Genomic DNA, 20,078 nt, shown 5'->3' with positions numbered 1-20,078 from the left:
AGAGAGGACCCTGCTCGCAAGCTTACAATCTATGAGGAAATAGGGGATACACGAAAGGTGGATAGTAACAATTGCTTGTATTGTACGGTCCAGCCATCTAATATATATAATCGTCTTATCCCGTCTGTCCTTCTGTCCAGGAAATCCCGCGTCGCTGATTGGTCCGGCCGCGGCCAATCAGCGACGCGGGATTTCAGAAAAAGATGGCGGCCGTTAGCAGCTCATCTGCCGCACGGAGGTCAGTGGCGATGCAGCCGGGAGATGACCGGCTGCTCGCAGCAGAACTACCCCGACCGGCGGCGCCACTGACCTCCATGCGGCTACCATCGGGAGATCAGCGGCTAGGGCCGCTGATCTCCCGATGGCAAGTGTGAAGGGAGGACCGGGGAGCGGCGGCGCCGGTCGGGATGCTTCTGCTGCGAACAGCCGCTCATCTCCCGGCTGCTCGCAGCGAAAGTACCCGCACACGCAGCGCCGCTCCCCGGTCCTCACTAATACGATTCGCGGATTGGTCGTGGCCGCCGATATTGGCGCCAAATTTAAACACCGCTGTGCTGATTGGTCGTGGCCGCCGGCCACGACCGATCAGCGATATTGGCGCCAAATTTAAACAACGCTCTGCACAGAGGTCAGCGGCGATGCAGCCGAAGTACCCTGACCGGCGGCGCCGCTGACCTCCATGCGGCTGCCGTCGGGAGATCAGCGGCTAGGGCCGCTGATCTCCTGACGGCAAGTGTGAAGGGAGGACCGGGGAGCGGCACCGTCGGTCGGGATACTTCTGCTGCGAGCAGCCGGTCATCTGCCGGCCGCGACCAATCAGCGATATTGGCGCCAAATTTAAACAACGCTCTGCACAGAGGTCAGCGGCGATGCAGCCGGGAGCTGACCGGTGCTAGGCGGTCATCTCCCGACTGCTCGCAGCACAAGTACCCTGACCGGCGGCGTCGCTGACCTCCATGCGGCTACCGTCGGAAGATCAGCGGCTAGGGCCGCTGATCTCCTGACGGCAAGTGTGAAGGGAGGACCGCTGGCCGCGACCAATCAGCGATATTGGCTCCACATTTAAACACCGCTTTGCTGATTGGTCGCGGTCGCCGGCCGCGACCAATCAGCGATTTTGGCGCCAAATTTAAACACCACTCTGCTGATTGCGCCCGGTCGCCCGCATACATATTCTAGAATACCCGATGCGTTTGAATCGGGCCACCATGTAGTCAATATAATAAAGAGGCTGTTCACATAATGCTGCTTGAACTGGTCACCAATCAGTATGTGTACAGACATAGAGGGTTGTTAAGTGCATGTAGGGTGTGAGAACAGATGATACGAAGGTCCTGATTTTGAAGAATATTTTGTATGGGCAAAACAGAGATAATTAAATAAGTATGTTGAGGCGATAGACCAGTCTAAAGAAATGCGTTTTTAGGGCATGCTTAAAATTGTGGGTATTGGGGATTAATCAAAGTGTCCTGGTGATGTATTCCAAAGAATTGGCACAGCTCACGGGAAGTCTTGGAGACGCGAATGAGAGGTTCGGATTATTGAGGATGTCAGTCTTAGGTCATTAGCAGAAAGGAGGGCACTGGTAGGGTGGTAGACTGAGACAAGGAGGAGACGTAGGGTGTTGCTGAAGAGTGAAGCGCTTTGTGGGTGAGAGTGATATGTTTATATTGAACTCTATATCGGATGAACAACCAGTGTAATGACTGGGTAGAGGCGTTGCTGTAGCAGTTGGCGAGGAATATGATCCTGGCTGCTGCATTCAGGATGGATTGGAGAGGAGAGAGTTTAGTAAGAGGGAGACCGATTAGTAGAGAGTTGCAATAGTCCAGACGAGAATGAATAAGAGCAACAGTAGGAGTTTTTGCAGAGTCGAAGGCAAGAAAAGGTTGAATTATAGAAATGTTTTTGAGGTATAGATGACATGAGCGAGCGAGTGATCGGATGTGGGGAGTGAAGGAAAGATCTGAATCAAGTATGACCCCAAGACAACGGGCATGTTGCTGGGGAGTTATGGTAAAAACACACACGGAAATGGCAATATCGGGCATAGGTAGGTTAGTGGAGGGAAGAAACACAAGAAGTTCAGTTTTTGACAGGTAGGGAGGACATGATGTTAGAGACAGCGGAAAAACAATCACTGGTGTTTTGTAATAATGCAGGGGTGATGTCAGGAGATGATATGCATAATTGGGTGTCATCGGCATAGGGATGGCACTGAAAACCAAATTTACTGATTATTTGTCCAATAGGGGCAGTATACAAGGAGAAGAGTAGCGGGCCTAGGACTGAACCCTGAGGAACCCCGACAGTAAGGGAAAAAGGAGAGGAAGAGGAGCCAGCAAAAGATTAAGTGAAGGAGCGGTCAGAGAGATAGGAGGAGTACCAGGAGAGAATGGTGTCCTTGAGCCCAGTAGAGCGGAACTTTCCAGGAGTTTAGAGATGAAGGAAACATTAGAGACAAGTCTATAGTTAGCAGCTCAGTTTTGGTCAAGGGATGTTTTTTTAAGTAATGGATGTATGCTGGAGTGTTTAAATGAGGAGGGAAAGATACCAGATGAGAGCGAGAGGTTGAATATTTAGTTAGATGACTGGTGACAGCCGAGGAAATGGACTGGAGGAGATGGGAAGGAATAGGGTCGCTTGTGTAAGTAGTAGGGCGAGAAGATGCAAGAAGCCTGATCACTACTTCTTCCGTGGCTGGTTCAAAGACAGAGAGTGAGCAAGATGCAGTGGGGGAGGGAGGACAGTGCATGGTGTTAAGGGATTGGGAGAAAATTTCCTGTCAGATATGGTCAATTTTTTCTTTTAAATAATTGGCCAGATCGTCAGCGCTGAGGTCGGTGGTCGAGGCCTGTACTCTGGGATTGAGGAGGGAATAAAAAGTGTCAAAGAGACGTTTAGGATTGTTGGAAAGTGAGGTGATAAGAGTGTTGAAATAGGTTTGTTTTGAGAGGTGAGGGGCAAAGTTGTATGTTTTAAGCATATACTTTTCTCCACAAACGTTCGGCGCACATGGAGCACCACTGTAGGAAATGTGTTTGTAGTGTATGCCAGGGTTGTCGCTGTCTGTGCCGAAGGATTAGTCCAAAATTTAACAACCTTGAACACTGTGTCAATAAACAAGTATAGCAAAGTAAAAATACAGTGTATCTAACAGGTAGATCAAATAGTTGTGCTTTCTGGAGAGTGGGGTGTTTGTAGCTAGTAAGTGGTCTATATATTTGTAACTTGTAAATGGTCCAAATAAGATATGTACTGTATTAGATGTCCATAGAGTCTTGGGCATACACTGTGTGCCGAATTATTAGGCAAATGCGTATTTTGATCACTTTGATACTTTTTATACATATTGTCCTACTCCAAGCTGCATAGGCTTGAAAGCCAACTACCAATTAAGTAAATCTGGTGATGCGCATCTCTGTAATGAGGAGGGGTGTTGTCTAATGACACCAAAACCCTATATAAGGTGTGCTTAATTATTAGGCAACTTCCTTTCCTTTGGCAAAATGGGTCAGAAGAGAGATTTGACGGGCTCTGAAAAGTCCAAAATTGTGAGATGCCTTGCAGAGGGATGCAGCAGTCTTGAAATTTCCAAACTTTTGAAGCGTAATCACCGAACAATCAAGCGTTTCATGGCAAATAGCCAACAGGTTCGCAAGAAGTGTGTTGGCCAAAAAAGGCGCAAAATAACTGTCCATGAATTGAGGAAAATCAAGCGTGAAGCTGCCAAGATGCCATTCGCCACCAGTTTTGCCATATTTCAGAGCTGCAACATTACTGGAGTATCAAAAAGCACAAGGTGTGCGATACTCAGGGACATGGCCAAGGTAAGGAAGGCTGAAAAACGACCACCTTTGAACAAGAAACATAAGATAAAACGTCAAGAATGGGCCAAGAAATATCTTAAGACTGATTTTTCAAAGGTTTTATGGACTGATGAAATGAGAGTGACCCTTGATAGGCCAGATGGCAGGGCCAGAGGCTGGATCAGTAAAGGGCAGAGAGCTCCACTCCGACTCAGATGCCAGCAAGGTGGAGGTGGGGTACTGGTATGGGCTGGTATCATCAAAGATGAACTTGTGGGACCTTTTCGGGTTGAGGATTAAGTTAAGCTCAACTCCCAGACCGACTGCCAGTTTCTGGAAGACAACTTCTTCAAGCAGTGGTACAGGAAGAAGTCTGTATCGTTCAAGAAAAACATGATTTTCATGCAGGACAATGCTCCATCACATGCATCCAACTACTCTACAGCGTGGCTGGCCAGTAAAGGTCTAAAAGAAAAAAAAATAATGACATGGCCCCCTTATTCACCTGATCTGAACAACATAGAGAACCTGTGGTCCATCATAAAATGTGAAATCTACAGGGAGGGAAAACAGTACACCTCTCGGAACAGTGTCTGGGAGGCTGTGGTGGCTGCTGCACGCAATGTTGATCGAAAACAGATCAAGCAACTGACAGAATCTATGGATGGAGGCTGTTGAGTGTCACCATAAAGAAAGGTGGCTATATTGATCACTAATTTTTGGGGTTTTTGTTTTTGCATGTCAGAAATGTTTATTTCTAAATTTTGTGCACTGATATTGGTTTACCTGGTGAAAATAAAAAAGTGAGATGAGATTATATTTGGTTTTTATTAAGTTGCCTAATAATTCGGCACAGTAATAGTTACCTGCACAAACAGATATCCTCCTAGGATAGCCAAATAAAAAAAAAACACCACTGCAACTTCCAAAAATATTAAGCTTGGATATTTATGAGTCTTTTGGGTTTATTGAGAACATAGTTGTTGATCAATAATAAAAATAATCCTCTAAAATACAACTTGCCTAATAATTCTGCACACAGTGTAGAAGGCAATCCCGGACTGGGGTGTATATGCAGAAAGTGCAAGACAAGTAGGTGTGCCCAGGACAAGAGTATATACTGTGTCTTTTACAAAAGCTGATGGTTCACATGTAGAAAAGATGGCACAAAGTTGTTGTATGCTGTTTTTTTCAGGGCACCACACCTTTACTAATGTTTACCGTCCACTGTTTTATTGTATGGGACAAAGTGATGGCTACTAGGGGGATCAGAGATTAAACCTTGGATTCCACACTGCGTAGTGATGTTGTAGTTGGGAGAAGTGAGCAAAGTCAAGCTTTGGGTCCTACCCAAAAAGGTCCGGTCATAGTGGGAAGCAAAGCAAGCCATAAACTGTGATTAGCTGGCCAGAGGGGAAGAGTTGCCAGACAAAGCACAAGCAGGCATCTAAATTAAAGCCAGAGACTATCATTTAGAGGGCTGAGTAGAGAACCACTATTTTAGGGGGATGGTTGCAACAACTTTATTAAAATGATATGCAACTGAACTCCGGGGTCCGCGATGCAGCCACGAAGACTGTGGCCGAACACCCACCGGGTAAGAGTGTAAGGCAACCAACTTAAAGTGTAAATCCCTCCAGTGTTACAATACACCTGGATGGGAAAAGGGATTCGCACTATCTCCGTTAACTACACGAGAGATGTGCCACAAATAATCGTAGTCACAGCCCTGTTAACTGCACAGAGGCTACGCAGCAGGCGCTAGGAAGTGTGTGTGACTCACGCCGGCATGTACGTGCTCCAGCCGGTGTGGGACCGGACTGCGGAGTAACTCTCACGTGGCTAACAGGCGGTGCCAGGGATATGGAGCCCGTAGTATGCTCGAGGTGTATAGCAACTTCCTTGCCAGAGCCAGACTACCAAACGGGAACTACCTGCCTCACCCAGCTAAGTCTGCCTAAGCCCCGCTAAACCTGCCTAAGCGACCTGTGCTAATCAGCCGAGCGACCTCTGGCATCGGCAGGTCACGGAGAGAGCAGCTAGAGAGCACGTGGAGCCAAACAGCAAAGCGTCCACACAGGAACACAACCTAAGCTCAATGATCAGAGCGCACCGCCATGCTTGTGGGCGGGCTATTTAAAGACTAAGCACTGCCCACCGTCGCATTATTGGTCGCACCTCTGATGATGTCACCCGCGACCAATCAGGCGGTGCCAGGTCACCGGATCAGCTGATACCAAACCACCAATCACGGTCCACCATGTCACAGGCATGCTCAGTGCAGTGCATCATGGACTTAGACTGTAGCAGCCCTGTTCCCCTCCGCAACCTATGCTTAACACTACTAGGAACAAAGACCCAAGAGACAGCCTGTACATCTCGTGCACTGGCTAGGTATTGGGACTGACGGCAATGCTAAGGAGCATCCACCCCAGCTGAACCAGAATGGGAGACCACAAAATCCACTGATGACTCTGACCCAATTTCAGGTCCTGCAACCACCTGACACCTAACACACTAACTCAGTGAAGTAGCATGACCGACCAAGGGCAAAATGATCATTCTCCTACACCGCAATCAAGTAATCACTGTGTCGTATTGGTGACCAGTTCTGCACCCAAACTTTATTTAAGTTTAATTTAAATATAACTGTGCCTTTGTTGTATCTGCCAAGCTTGTGTTCAGCCTGTGTCTCCTGTGTGTAATTGCTGTGCCATCACTCTGCAAGGTTGCAGTTTACACCCAACAGGGCATGAGCAAGATCAGATGATCAGGGTACAGAAAGTGAGGTTAGACAAGGGTCAGACTAGATCTGAGATAGAAAAAAAGACTTCTATATTTTCTTAGATGATTTGATAACATTATAGCTTCATTTTCTCATCACTGGCATCAGTGAGTGGGGGTCGGTTATGTTATCTTCATATTTTGTTTAAAAAAACACTCATTTTAGTGAACTGAATGCTGGCACACTGAGCTTCCCTCTATGATAACTGTTTAGATCACAAAACTGCTGGAAGGAATAAATTATTGAAATTGAGGTCACTAGGTGTATGCTTGATTACCTTTCGTTCGTGTGATTTTAAATGCTTGTAGGGTTTACCTACTTTAGATCTCCCTGAGAAAAGTGAATTTCCTAGGGCAGTAAAGCATACAGCTGTAGTATATTGTGTCACGTGAACATGAATACAGAGTTTTGCATTTCTACACCGCACTGATTAGAAACTCTCATGATATCTCTTCATGCTCTCATTGTCATGTCTCCTTGTTATAGATGGATGATTCCATTCAAATTGATGTAAGATCCTATGAATCCTGAAATGTAGAGAATATGGTCAATTATTATTAGTTATTTCCCAGAAAATACAGAATTTATTTTCATTTTGGCATACAGATATATTATACTAAAACCCATTTATTTGTACTCTGTTTTCTAGGCTGGTCATTTAAAACATTGTTTGGGCTACTAATAACATCACATGACTACAAGTGGTCCTTTCACCTTAACTTTCTTTACTTTTTTTATTCTATTAATAAAGAAACAGCCCCCTAATACCAGATTATAGGCTTTATGCTGCAAAACTGAAATAAAAAAGACCCAAATAAAAAATAAAACTGCAAAATAATTGTGAGGTTTGCACTTCTCTTGTCACTCCTTTGGCAAGTCACATTCCAGTTCACTACTGTATTTAATGTCAGTTTTAGTACATTATCCCCTATATCGGGATTTAGAATTTTCCCTTTAGACCATAACAGGGTTTTTTGGTGTATAAGCATTATACACCTTTAAAAATAAAAACAAGCTATACCATTCAATGATGAATAAGCCATATATATATGAAGTACAACTATGTCAAATTATATTGAAGATGTAATTTAAAGTTTCAGAAACTAAAAAGTTTTATTCAAGGATGTCACCAGCCAACCCATTTTCTCATTGGAGCCTAACCGGTGGGCAGTCCTACAATAAAACCCACATGTAGGATGCCCACTGCTTTGTAACACTCAGTCAGTAGCCATCTGTGCTCATAGTTTTCTTCTTCAATTTTTTTCTTTTTGCTTTACAAAAGATTGAAATATTTAGTAGCTTCCAGCTTCTATACCAATTTATAAGCAATAATGTCTTTCTGAATAAAGGGATTTGTTCTTGATCCCCTCTGCCATTACTGAAGTGTTATGCCATAACGATAAGGGGACAGTCCTTCTGAATGTGGGAAGATTGGGAGGCAGGCTATAGTGCATCAACAGAGTTGGGGAGCACAGAGGTGCCCCCCACAATTTGAGAACCACTTATATTGCTTACACTAATACCTTGGAGCATTGTAAAAAGACAATTTACACTTCAAGAACAGTGCATAAGCATTACAAGCCTTCTGTAAATGTATGTGAAGTCAGGCCAAGTCTCCTGCCTTCAGTAATCACTAACCTCAATCCATTGCCAGACTGAGCAGTAGGCGGTCACCGAGGCTAGACGCTTGCCTTATTAAATATTGACCTATGCTTATTTTCACTTCTCGCTGCACCTGCTCCTTCAGCAATCTCAAGATTTGCCTCAATGCAAGTCCAGTGTCCATAAAGCATTAAGCTAAAGCTGACCCACAACCAAAGCTTTCAAAGAAATTCTTGTAACCCTGTCAGTACTGGTATTGGGCAGCTAGAAACGTTCTGTAGACCATTTATTTGCTGATATAAAACCACTTGTAGTGCAGTATTAATTGTATAAAGCTGGCTGAGGTTTTATTTGGACACGCTTCACAGGAGTTGTAAATCTACATTTAATTTAACAATAAAATATAAATTACGGTACTTAATTTGCTTAATGTAAATGATAAATAGAAAGATAGTGATATTTGTGTCTTTAAACTCCACTTGCAATAGAAAATATAAGAGATCTGCAAATTGCAATGTCTGCAATTGTACTCACTAAACCACTGGAAGTGTGGCGCCCCTGGGGGTTCGACCACCACAGAGATGCAGCACCTCTTTAATGGGGTGTGGTATCTCTCCTTCGATGTAAGGATGGTGCAATCGTCAGGATCCCACCTCTACATCCAACACCACACTTCTCCCACCAGGGGGGGGCCAATAGGCACCAGTGTGCTGCCCCATCCGGGATAATGGGAGATTGGGGAACCAAAAGATAGGGGGAACCATGTAGTGGGTGAGGGTGGAGGACGCACATATAGGTTACACTTAATAATTCATATTTAATAAACAGCCATCTTGGGCTTATGGTCTTTTGATTGTGATCTTCATCACTGAACGTGGTTTTCTGTGTGAACGTGCAGTTCATAGAATCATAGAATCATAGAATGGTAGAGTTGGAAGGGACCTCCTGGGTCATCTGGTCCAACCCCCTGCTCAAAGCAGGATTCACTAGATCATCTCAGACAGATGTCTGTCCAGCCTCTGTTTGAAGACGTCCATTGAAGGGGAACTCACCACCTCTCGTGGCAGCCTGTTCCACTCATTAATCACCCTAACTGTCAAAAAGTTTTTTCTAATATCTAATCTGTGTCTCCTCCCATTTAGTTTCATCCCATTGCTTCTAGTCTTTCCTTGTGCAAATGAGAATAAAGATGATCCTTCTACAATGTGACAGCCCTTGACATATTTGTAGACAGCTATTAAGTCTCCTCTCAGTCTTCTTTTTTGCAAGCTAAACATTCCCAAATCCTGCAACCGTTCCTCATAGGACATGGTTTGCAGACCAGTCACCATTCTGGGCGCTCTTCTCTGAACTTGCTCCAGTTTGTCTATGTCTTTTTTAAAATGTGGTGCCCAAAACTGTACACAGTATTCCAGATGAGGTCTGACCAAAGAGGAGTAAAGACCGATAATGACTTCACGTGATCTAGACTGTATGCTTCTGTTAATACATCCCAGAATTGTATTTGCCTTTTTTGCTGCTGCATCACACTGTTGACTCATGTTCAGTCTATGATCTATTAGTATACCTAAGTCTTTTTCACATGTACTGTTGCTTAGCTCTATTCCTCCCATTCTGTATATGCTTTTTTCATTTTTATTGCCCAGATGTAGTACTTTGCATTTTTCCCTGTTAAAAAACATTCTGTTGGTTGCTGCCCATTGCTCCAGTTTATTTAGGTCTTTTTGAATCCTCTCTCTCTCTTCTCTAGTATTAGCTATCCCTCCTAGCTTTGTGTCATCAGCAAATTTAATCAGTTTACCCTCAATTCCTTCATCTAAATCATTGATAAAGATGTTGAACAATACAGGTCCCAGGACGGAGCCCTGTGGTACCCCACTTGAGACATTCATCCAGCTGGATGTGAAGCCATTTACAACCACCCTTTGAGTCCGATCACTAAGCCAGTTATGAATCCACCTAACAGTTGCCTGGTCCATTGCATACTTGGTCATTTTTTCAATAAGGATGGTGTGAGATACTTTGTCAAATGCTTTGGTGAAGTCAAGATATACTATATCTACAGCATTTCCCTGATCCACCCAGTCAGTGATTCTGTCATAGAAGGAAATTAAGTTAGTCTGACATGACTTGTTAGTTACAAACCCATGCTGACTCTGGTTAATCACTTCATTCTTATCCATGTACTTACATGGATAAGAATGCACAGTTGATAGGGACACGGTCCTCGTACTCTGGCCTTGAGTCGAGGAGCGGGTTTGAGTTAACGGCTGTCTCAACCCGGTCAAGGTCCCTACCCAAGAAGGCCTGGAGCTTAGGAGTCTAGCTCCACCGCAAAAGGATCCCAGGGGGATGCAGACGGAGCGGTGTACGCCACCTGTCCTCGCTATTCTGGCCTAGTCAGAGGGATTTCGGCTGCAAGAGGGGTACCGGCCCCCGACACCTGACTTTGCTACTCTACGTCCTAGTCAGGGAAGCCCAGAAGGCTCAGTGGATCCCACCGGGTAACGGACGGAGCGAAGTCGCCACCCGTACCCTTGTTCTGCGCGTAGTCCAGAGGGAGACCGGGCCTTTCTACACACACACGGACAGGAGAGGACTCAGTTTGAAGTCTAGGAACACTCTGGTGCGGGGTCCTGACTAAGCACTTGAATTACTCGGAGGTTGTCGGACCCCCGGTCCTGGTGACTTCAGAGCCCCGTGAGGAGCAGGGAGAAGCCTTGCAGCTGCATGCTCTACCGTGAGTAAAAACTCTGGAAGTCAACCCCTATGACCTCCGGACTCTTTATTTCTGCACCGCACCGCACAGCACCAGACCTCCTCCACTACGACTCCCTCCATCTGCGTCTCTGCCCTGAGGCCCTGCTCCGCCTGTGGGGAGTAGTATCAACGTCGGCTGCCACAACATCCCGCCTCAGAGGACTGCAGCCGCGCTGGTGGCCTTCACCAGGTACCACGGGTGGCGTAGTCAATTTCACCACTCGATAAACACTAACCCTGTCAGCCCATTACATCCATTTTTTAATGTGACGGCCCTGGGCACGGAACGGGTCCAGGCCACGGCTACAACCCACCAAACATCTGACCCGGCTCCGAGTACCCCCCATCTTCCCAGGGTAGGGATGCGAGCATCACAGAAGGACTTGATGAAGTTTCTTGGCTACTTAGCTGAGTGGCATGAAATTAAGTGACAAGCTATTGGACTTTATAGAAACTAACCTGTGGCAACTTTGGGGGCATATTCCTGGTTCCTTCAAAAGTAGAAGTCAATTCCAATTCTGAAATTTCCCAGCCACAATTATGTTAATGACTGATAAATTAGGAAATTGTGTGAAGGTTCCCACACACATTAGATAGCTGTTGGACAAATGATAGTTTTGTCGACAGCTTTCTTTCCCGACTTCCCCATACACAGGCCAATCTCTCATTTATTATCAATGAGATAGCCGCTGACAAAATCCGGGCAGCTGTTATATCCAGAGAAAGTGAAGGATCAGCCGTTTAAATGTCAATGTGTTGGATCCTTCTCTCCACCAAAATCATATGTTGGAATAGCGTCAGGGGGCCTTCAAACAAATTAGACTGTCAGCTGATCTCTCCGATATCTTTAGTCTAATGCACATATGTCCAACTCAGGCCCACAGGATGATCATATTTATCCCGCGATGCCCACCCAGCATCACACTTTCAGCTTTATCAGCATCCTGGATGCTGATACAGTTGAAAGCAATGATAGATGAAGGAGCATCAGCCGAAGCTCCCTCTACATCTGACGTCTCAGCACAGCAGGCGCGATGACATCATTACAAAGCGCCTGCTGTGCTGAGTTGTGCAGAGGATCATGAAACACAATGAAGAGACCGGAGCAGCGGGGGAACGAGGAGAGGTGAATATTTATTTATTTTTTAATCTGGGGCCCAATTTACTGTATGGAGCACTATGTGGGGCCCGTTACACTGTATGGAGTACTATGTGGGGCCCGTTAAACTGTATAGAGCACTATGTGGGGGCCCATTACACTGTATGGAGCACTATGTGGGGCCCTTTACACTGTATGGAGCACTATGTGGGCCCGTTACACTATATGGAGCACTGTGTGGGGCCCATTACATTGTATGGAGGACTATGTGGGGCCCGTTACACTGTATGGAGGACTATGTGGGGTCCCATTACACTGTATGGAGCACTAAATGGGGCCATTATCTTGTATGGAGCACTATGTGGGGACCGTTCCACTGTATGGAGCACTATGTGGGGCCCATTACACTGTATAGAGCACTATGTGGGGCCTGTTACACTGTATGGAGCACTGTGTGGGTCCCGTTACACTGTATGGAGCACTGTGTGGGGCCCGTTACACCGTATTGAGCACTAAGAGGGTCCCGTTACACTGTATGGAGCACTAAGAGGGGCCTGTTATACTGTATTGAGCACTAAGTGGGACCATGATACTATATGGAGCACTTTTTGTAGCTATTATACTGTATGGAGCATTATGTGGGGCCATTATACTGTTTGGAGCACTATGTGGGACCATTATACTGTATGGAGCACTATGTTGGGCCCATTATACTGTATGGAGGACTATGTGGGACCCATTATACTATATGGAGGACTATGTGGGGACCATTATTCTGTATGGAGCACTATTTTGGGCCATTATACTGCATGGAGCACTATGTGGGGCCATGATACTGTATGGAGAACTATGTGGGACCATGATACTGTATGGCGCACTTTTTGTAGCCATTATACTGTATGGAGCACTATGTGGGCCCATTATACTGTATGGAGCACTTTTTGTGCCCATTATACTGCATGGAGGGCTGTGTGGGAATTACAGTTGGAGAATCATACTGTGATGGGGTCACCATTCAGGGGGATTGAGGTAGGAGGGTACAGTAGGGTCATCATACCATACGTGTGGAGGGTACTGTGGAGGAATTCACTGTGAGGGTGTATTACTTTGTTTGGGTGGCACTTTTGTTGGCATCATACTTTCTGTATGCAAGGTTTTTTATCCTTTTTTATTACATATTTAAATTAGGTCATTGGGCCACATGCTTTTTACTGCTCTTACACAACATATTATATTATTCCAATATTTTATTCTAAGATCTATTAAACTGTAATTTGTTTGTGGGACAATCCCTTTAAGTTTGTTTCCATATGAAAAAGTTCATTGTTATATTTGATGATAAGAAAAAACTTCCTCAATTGTAGACATATTTTAATAAATATCAAGGTTGGCCCGCGACTTTGTCCAAGCTTTTAATTTTGGCCCTCTGTGTATTGGAGTTTGACATCCCTGGTCTAATGTGTATGGGGGCCTTAAAGGGGTTGTCCGGTCCAAATAAATAAGTCTGCAGTCACACTGTACGTTTGCAGACTTATGAATCCCCCTCAGTGCACGCACTGTGCACTGTGAGGATTCGCCGGTTTCTTAGCTGGGACCAGAGGGAATGTATGTGTTATACATACTCCTGGCCAGAGCCCATCTGGTGGGCGCAGCCTCGCTCCAGACATTTGTATAGAGCAAGGTCGCGCACTGTAGTCAGCCATGCCCACTGGACGGCCACTTCACTAGATGGAGCGCGATTTCGCTCAATACAAGTGTATGGAGTGAGGCCACGCCCACTAGTCGGGTTCTGGCCGGGAGTATGTATAACTCATTCATACCCTCCGGTCCTGTATCAGAAACCTGCGAATCCCCACAGCACACAGTGGGTGCGCTGGAGGGATTCATAAGTCTGCAGTCACACAGAGTGACTGCAGACTTATCGATTTTGACCGGACAATGCCTTTAAGTTTATTAAATTAGCATGACCCATATGAATTTTTTTTAGGTCAGTATTTTAATATTGTGGCACAAAAAAACAACCCAATGAAAAATTGTTAAAGGTTGTTAAAGTTTACCAATACCTTAATCTGCTACCACACCTGACATTGGACGCAGAGAGACACTTCTTCGTAGTATGCAATATAGTTAATGGGGGAGCCGTACCAAAACCAGAGAGTATTAAGCATTGGTCCAACAGTCAGTAATTATTTGCAGTATCGTCTTTCTATGTAGAAAGTCAGGTTGGGTGGGAGAACAAAGGTATCAGTAGATTTTCAAACATAATACTTGAAATTTTGGTAAACCGAAATGTACCATGCATGCTTGACATGAAAGTTGCCTTGTTTGTCTGAGTGCAAAGGTATCAAACCCACAACACTTATTCCTGACACAATAATTTTCTACAAGTAAACCGGTATCTAAGGGGTAACAATTCTCCTTGCGGAGAGCGACATGTTAAGCATGTCACAGTGAGGAGACTTTTAAAGCTGCAATGCTCCTCTGGGAAATATGCAAATTGTCTCTTCAGAGAGGAAGAGGACCAGAACTCTAGTGCCACCTATAGGAAGTAGTAATCCTAAGAGTCAATAGGGACCCTTTAACGAGCCTTATCACATGACTTGGGATATAAGCCAGAACCAGAAACTCAATTTTGAGACACTGTGTTTTGGGGTACTGTCCCTCGTCAGTGCAAAGTGTGAGCTCTGGTTTGGCTGGGTTAGAGACGTCAGACCCTTATCTAAGGGTAATATTTCTCCTTGTGGAGAGAGACATGTTAATCATGTCACGGTGAGGAGACTTTTAAAGCCACAATGCTCATCTGGCAAATATGCAAATTGTCTCTTCAGAGAGGAAGAGGACTAGAACTCTAGTGCCACCTACAGGAAGTAGCAATCCTAAAAGTCAATAGTGACCCTTTAACGACCCTTATCACATGACTTAGGTCTACAAGTAAACCCAAAGAAATGAGACGGAATCCATGCTGGTATAAGTGCAATGTATAGGTGCACTTTCACACTGTGGCCATTTAACCATCAGAACCTATGATAAAAACAAGTGAGCAGATAATGCAGTAAGTAATTATCTAAATAATAATAGTACATGTAAATAACATAGGGCACTTAGTTGACACTATTTTAATCAAAAGAGTGTAAGAGCCATCCCACCGCAACAAGGTGTACCTAATTAGGATGGTTCTTAAAGGGGTTGTCCACTACTTTATATGATCCCCCAATGTATTCCCTCAGGGCCAATAAGTGTTTCTCTAAATACCTTTTCTGCCTGTGAGTGGTGCTCACAGGCATCACGTGACCCCCGACTGCAGCCGGCTCTGACATCCGCTGATGTCGCGTCAAGTTCCGACTGCAGCAGCAGGTACTCACTTCTGCTTTCCATGGTGAGTGATGGGCTGTGGGCAGGGTTACCCAGCACGTCACACCCGGCATCCACCGCGCGCTCTCCCTCTCCTCATTCATTGGGAAAGCGGTGAATGCTGGGTGTGACGCACGGGGTAACCCCGCCCACAGCCCAGCGTCCACCGCGGGGAGCGCGTCACTGAAGTCACGCCTTATTTACTTAACGTGACATCAGTGATGGGTCACGTGATGCTTCTGAACGGCCAGCGATAGCGCCACTCAGAGGCAGAATAGGCACCGCAAGGTATTTACAAAAACACTTCTGGGCCCCGGGGGGATACATTCTGGGGTTCATATAAAGTAGTGGACAACTTCTTTAACTTGTAGTCCACCTCACTACATGCCAGCAGGACTCAAAATAGACGGGGACAGAGCAGGTCCATGGGCTGTCCATGGGCAGGTGTGAAACAGTGTGGTCTGAATCCCGCTCCATCTATTTTGAGGCCTGCTGGCATGTAGCGAGGTGAACGACAAGAGTTGGGGACCACCCTGGGAACATCTTGTCGTTGTGGGATGGCTTTTACACTCTTTTGATCAAAATAGTGTCAACTAAGTGCTTTGTGTTATTTACATGTTTTATTACGGTTTATTTACTTACTACAGGGTATTTGCTCATTTGCTTTTAGCCTATTTTCCCAAGTGTCAAAAATAGGGGAGTCTCTTTTTAGCCACTGGGCCCCAGTGATTGACTAAAGGAGTCACGTATAGACATCACATAACCCCTGCAGGTCATCAACAAAGAGCCAAGCAGTGGCCGATAGGCAGCACTGGATCCAGAGAAGGTGAGTGACAGCTCCTTTTTATATTTTAAAAATGAAGTTTTAAAACGGATAACTCCTTTTAGGTGTTCTGAAAAGCTTTCTCTGTGTTCATAAGTACAAATGTACTTTAAGTAGATGTTCTATGAAAAGAAGATACTGAAAGTGTGGGGATGACCTTAGGACGCTTCCCTGTTCAGCGAGGTGCAAACCGAATGAATGCACTTTAGTAAATGCTGGCTTAAGGTTACGCCATGCATTTTCTTTGTCCTTCATGTGCTTAGTACTTTCCACTTATTTCAAAGACAAGGCGTCTGGTGTTTAGTAGCCAGTAAATGTGAATTTATACTCCCCCCTATAAATCAAAATGCAGAACATTAAAGTGGCATTTAGCCAACAGAAAAGCATTAAATATTTATGGACACCAGTGAAAACAGCTTTTTGTGCACAGTAGGGCAGCATCTTTACCTTAATAAAAAATTTAGTGGCATTGGACCAATTTAAGAAAAAAATATGTCAGATAGAGATTTAATTTTTAAGCTCCACAACCCAAGGAAGAAGCAACAGAGATGCATGGAGAAGGCAGGTGTAGACAGCAGATGAACAGTATGAGAGACGTCCCGAGCTGCTGGCTTTTTTGTCTGACATGTTTTTAATGAGCCTCCATTGTGCGCCTGCTGTTCTGAGCTTACTCTCTTGAACATGATGAAGTCCACAAGATCCCAAGTATTACCGGTGTCTGTGCATTGATAAAAAAAAAATGTGGAGCCCATCACACTCCAGATGTCACTGTAGATTTCATTCATACATTGATCTACTGGGTGACTTTCTCCTAAACTCTTAGTAATTAAAGTCTTAACTTAAATATTGTCAGAACCCATATTTTTTTCCTTGCAATTAATATTTCTGCAAAGAGATTTCTACTGCAGCATATGGATTAATGGAAACAATTATGTGTTGTAAATAGTCATATTTGCCAGTCAGATTATTGCACCTTGACAGACAATGAAACTAATCAACTGTTACTTAGTCTAAGGGCTCGAGCAAAGGACCATATTTTTGGTCCAAGTGCGATCCGACAAAACATCAATTTTATGCTATGGGGCCGCGCACATGTCCGAGGAAAAAATCGCAGCATGCAAGATTTGCATCTGATATTCAAATCGCACTCGGCCATGCAAGTCAATGAGTCAGTGGAAAACATCGGACTGCACTTGGATGACATCTGAATACAGTGCGATTTTCATGGACTGAAAGTATGGAGAAGATGGAGAATAATTTTTTCCCCTATCTTCTCCACATCCGAGAAAATCAGATCACACTGTGATCAAACTCTGATCAGTGTGTGATTAGAATAATCGTCGTGATTCTCTCCAATGAGAGAAAATGCGGTGGTGAGAACCTAGCCTAATAAGGATGAGGCATTTTTTTAAGTCTTTTATCAGCTGGAACTTTTATAAAACAATAATAGGGTTCATTAGCTACAACATATTGTGTCGAAATGTGGCATCCATGCAGGTATATGGACCCATGTCTCAGCAATCAGCCAAACGCTCTTATGGCCAAAAGTTGTTTCTTTTGACTTCCACGTGTACAGTCATGGCCAAAAGTATTGAGAATGAGACAAATAGTAATTTTTCCAAAGTTTACTGCTTCATTTTCTGTAATGGCAATTTGCATATACTCCTGAATGTCAAAGAGTGATCAGCTTAACAACAATTACTGTACTTGCAAAGTCAATATTTGCCCAGAAAATGAACTTTAACCCCCAAAACACATTTCAACATCATTGCAGTCCTGCCTTAAAAGGAGCAGCTAACATCGTTTTAGTGATTGATCCATTAACACAGGTGTGGGTGTTGATGAGGACAGGGCTGGCGATCAATCAGTCATGATTAAGTAAGAATGACATCACTGGACACTTTAAAAGGAGGCTGGTTCTTGGTATCATTGTTTCTCTTCAGTTAACCATGGTTATCTCTAAAGAAACACGTGCAGCCATCATTGCACTGCACAAAAATGGCCTAACAGAGAAGAGTATCGCAGCTACAAAGATTGCACCTCAGTCAACAATCTATCGCATCATCAAGAACTTCAAGGAGAGAGCTTCCATTGTTGTCAAAAAGGCTCCAGGGCGCCCAAGAAAGACCAGCAAGCGCCAGGACCGTATCTTAAAACTGTTTCAGCTGCGGGATTGGACTACCAGCAGTGCCGAGCTTGCTCAGGAATGGCAGCAGGCTGGTGTGAGTGCTTCTGCACGCACTGTGAGGCAGAGACTCTTTGAGCAAGGGCTGGTTTCAAGGAGGGCAGCAAAGAAGCCACTTCTCTCCAGAAAAAACATCAGGGACCGACTGATATTCTGCAAAAGGTACAGGGAGTGGACTGCTGAGGACTGGGGCAAAGTCATTTTCTTTGATGAATCCCCTTTTCGATTGTTTGGGACATCTGGAAAACAGCTTATTCGGAGAAGAAGAGGCGAGCGCTACCACCAGTCTTGTCTCATGCCAACTGTAAAGCATCCTGAAACCATTCATGTGTGGGGTTGCTTCTCAGCCAAGGGAATCGGCTCACTCACAGTCTTGCCTAAAAACACAGCCATGAATAAAGAATGGTACCAGAATGTCCTCCAAGAGCAACTTCTCCCAACCGTCCAAGAGCAGTTTGGCGCCCAACAATGCCTTTTCCAGCATTCCATAAAGCAAAGGTGATAACTAAATGGCTCATGGAACAAAACATAGAGATTTTGGGTCCATGGCCTGGAAACTCCCCAGATCTTAATCCCATTGAGAACTTGTGGTCAATCATCAAGAGACGGGTGGACAAACAAAAACCAACAAATTCTGGCAAAATGCAAGCATTGATTATGCAAGAATGGACTGCTATCAGTCAGGATTTGGTCCAAAAGTTGATTGAGGGCATGCCAGGGAGAATTACAGAGGTCTTGAAGAAGAAGGGGCAACACTTCAAATATTGACTTGCTGCATTAACTCATTCTAACTGTCAATATAACCTATTGGTACTCATAATATGATTGCAATTATATTTCTGTATGTGATATAAACATCAGACAAACACTAATAAAAACCAGAGGCCAGTAGGTCATGTGAAAATATAATTTTGGTGTCATTCTCATAACTTTTGGCCATGATTGTATATGAAAACTTGTCTTCAACATGTTCATGTATTTTCAATGGGGAGAGGGGAGAAAATTGCTGCCACACCACTCCGATGGCATCTGATTTACCTAGTGAACTAAAAGGTCAGGCGTTTGAATGAAAATTCTCCCCAACATCATCTCTTGGGACTCGGAGGCCCCCATACACACTGAACCATCAACCGCTCCCACTAAAATCGGCGAGTTTGGCCAGTTGTAATCTAATATGTATGATGGCTTTACTGTTCCTCTAATGCTGAAACTAAATGCTCAAGGGCTGTGGTGCAGAAGTTTAGCTTGGGCCTCCTTCTGTTACCACCACCTATGATAAAACCCCAAATCTCACCCTGTATATGACGCGCCCCCTGGGCCGTGAGGGACACCCGGAGCCGGGCCTTGTAGATGCTGGGGGTTATAGTCACCGTGGCGGTGACCCGGTCCGTGACCCAGGGCGGTCAATCCTGGGTAGTCTATGTGTATAGTCCGACTACGCCACCTGTGGAATGCGGTTATTAGGAACCGCCGCTGCGGAGCAGTCCGCTGAAGCTGGTGGTGTGTGCAGCTGGGTGATGTAACTCCCCACAGGTAGAGTGTAGCTTCAGGGCAGCATAAGTGGATGATGGTGGTGATAGTGCCTGGATCAGGAATAACAACACAGAGTCTTTGCAGTGCAGTCCCAGGGTTTTTACTGGTGGCAATTATATAGGCCTCAACGG

At 44.9% G+C, this 20,078-nt stretch overlaps 1 protein-coding gene and 1 long non-coding RNA gene across 2 annotated transcripts in view; one reads left to right on the top strand and one right to left on the bottom strand.

The window, feature by feature from the left end:
- RFTN1 (raftlin, lipid raft linker 1) overlaps nt 1–20,078 on the top strand; it is a 448,879-nt gene that overhangs the window by 338,539 nt on the left and 90,262 nt on the right. The window lies entirely within an intron of this gene.
- LOC141265187 (uncharacterized) overlaps nt 834–20,078 on the bottom strand; it is a 54,880-nt gene continuing 35,635 nt past the window's right edge. The window contains exon 4 of the long non-coding RNA XR_012320063.1: nt 834–7,121. This is a non-coding gene — a long non-coding RNA (uncharacterized lncRNA). The remainder of the gene's footprint in view (nt 7,122–20,078) is intronic.

Source organism: Phyllobates terribilis, unplaced genomic scaffold (assembly GCF_046119375.1).
Source record: "Phyllobates terribilis strain yellow unplaced genomic scaffold, ASM4611937v1 Scaffold_4__5_contigs__length_816908805, whole genome shotgun sequence".
Lineage (NCBI taxonomy): Eukaryota > Metazoa > Chordata > Amphibia > Anura > Dendrobatidae > Phyllobates > Phyllobates terribilis.
Note: the sequence above shows the minus strand (reverse complement) of the source record. Positions and strands in the feature narration are given on the sequence as shown.